This window comes from Podarcis melisellensis (genome assembly GCF_964234715.1).
Source record: "Podarcis melisellensis genome assembly, chromosome: 7".
Classification (NCBI taxonomy): domain Eukaryota; kingdom Metazoa; phylum Chordata; class Lepidosauria; order Squamata; family Lacertidae; genus Podarcis; species Podarcis melisellensis.
This window is the reverse complement of record NC_138539.1, coordinates 88682587-88685190: the sequence shown is the minus strand read 5'-3', so window position 1 is coordinate 88685190 and position 2604 is coordinate 88682587.

Genomic DNA, 2604 nt, shown 5'->3' with positions numbered 1-2604 from the left:
TTGTAAGCAGGAACAGGGGGGGAAGAAGAAGAAAAGGCAACCTGCATGAGGGAAATTAAAGGACTATTTCCTGCAGTCTCTAACTCTGGGAACGGACTGCCTGGGTGAAGCACTTTGACAGGGAACTGTCAGACAAGATTTGTTATAAAGTGGGGACTTTATTGGATATAATCCTTGAGATTCTACAGAAATAACATTGTTGCAACTAAAAGACTGATAGATTTGTTTAGAAACTATTCTCCTCTGAGGGCTTTTGGACTCTTTGTTTCTTTCACTCATTGGATACATTGATGCTCCCTCTAGAGGGCTGAAGGTAACAGTTGCAACAGAGACTGTTTACAAAGTCACTGGATTTTTCCACTGAAAACCTGTTCCTGTGAGATTTCCTGGGTCACTTCCCTGGTGCCCTGCCTTTGCCACACACACCTCAGAGCCCTGCCAGTCCCTGACACCTGTCCTGAAAGTTCAGACTCAAGGAGAAATTATTTGGAATATCTGAGCCTAATTCCTCCCAATATTCCCATTAAAGTTCAGACATGCCTTAAGTATGAATGCTTGAACAATTATAAGAAAACTGATTAAATATGATACTGAACAAAACTAACATAAAAAACCTCACCACATAGGAGCTCAGGAATGACAATTTTGCACTCAGTAGTGACTCTTGACGAAGGGTTGGAACACAGAAGGAAAAGTATCATCAGTTCCACCCTTCCCATCCACTGAGTAATTTACTGCCTTATGCAGAAAGTCCAGTAGGAACATGTCAGTTTTAGTGGGTGATAACTGTAGACAATTTCCTGCCCTTTAGTAGTATCTGAAAATCTTTTGACTGTGGAAGGTGTTTCACATTGCCTAACTGTAGGGCTAGCCTTGCCCCTGTACCAGGTTTTTAAAGTTCCTACATTTAGGGGAATCTTTTCATATTGATTTGTCAGCCAATAGATTCTATGGAGGAATCCAGGGCCCATTCTGAACAATACAGTTTGTATGGGGTGCTAGTCAGCCAGACTTACAGGACCTAACACTCTCTAATTGTATATTTCAGGGGGAAACTGGTAGCTGTAGAGAAAATAGTTGTCAGTTGCTTTCCTTGCTATTACTAAACTTTTCATCAAGGAAGCCCAGAATTCACTGGAGCATAGTCAGAACACCCCTCCCCCTCAAAAAGGGAAAACAAGCAAGCCCTGCGCACTTTCCATAGATCACTGAATTATAGACTGCTATTGGCTGTGAAGCACCATTTTAAAATAGGAGGTGCAGAAGGAGAGGTCAAAGTTAGAAACAGAGTTATTGGAACCCAATACTAAGAACCTGTCCAGAATGTATAATTTGCTGCTGAAATGGAACACCCAAGATGAAACAGTAAAATCAGCAATGATTAAGTGGGCACAAGATATCGGTCATGATATTATATTTGCAGACTGGGAATGGTTATGGACCACAGGTATCAAATTTACGGCATGTAGTGCCTTAAAAGAGAACATAATGAAAATGATCTATAGGTGGTACATGACCCCAGCCAAGCTTGCAAAGATATATCATCTGCCCAATAACAAGTGCTGGAAATGTAATGAATGCGAAGGAACTTTCTATCATCTTTGGTGGACCTGCCCAAGAATTAAGGCCTAATGGGAAATGATCTATAATGAAATTAAGAAAGTCCTTAAGTGGACATTTGTAAAGAAGCCGGAGGCCTTTCTTCTGGGCATGGTCGGCCAAACGATTCCAAGGAAAGACAGAACTTTTTTTATGTATGCAACCACGGCAGCAAGAATTTTATTAGCAAAGTATTGGAAGACTCAAGAACTACCTACTCTGGAAGAATGGCAGACCAAGGTGATTGAATTTATGGGACTAGCAGAGATGACCGGCAGAATCCGTGACCAGAGGAGAGAGACGGTGGAAGAGGATTGGAAAAAATTTAAAGTTTATCTTAAGAACTCCTGTAAAATTTCGGAATGTTAAGATGTCAAGGGTTATGAATTAGAGAATTATAGCTGTTAAAGTTTAAACTTAAGAAAATTTAAAGAAAGTTATTTTATTAAAATTGAAAGAAGGATTGCTAAAAACTATTCTAAAAATAAGGGTGCAGTGAAGGGAAGGTTTGGGGAAGTCGTGTATGTTTGTTTGTATGTTTTTTCTTTTTCTTTTCTTGGTTATGTTGTTATTCTTTATGTTCTTAAAATCAATAAAAATTTATTTAAAAAAAAAATTAAAATAGGAGATGCAGCTTCCATTCTGGTAACGAACAGGCAAGTGCATACTTAAATCACAAAACTACAATAGCAAAAATGCATATTCATCTTCCTGTTTGTGTTCTGTCCTGCACTACACATTTGACCCAAAATATAGCAAGAAAAGCTCAATGGCATTTTTTTCTTCTATCCTGTGAAAACAGACCAATAGCAAAGTCAGATGCTGCCTGTAAATTTACTGCTATTTTTGGCACATAATACTCACATTCTTTATCTTCCTGTTCATACAACTAAGCTTTCTTAGCTCCCCGTGGAAAACTCTGTGCCTTATTATAGTTGATTCAGATATATCATGTAACCAAATACGCTGAACACACAAATAAAAATGACACCTTACAGAAAGAAA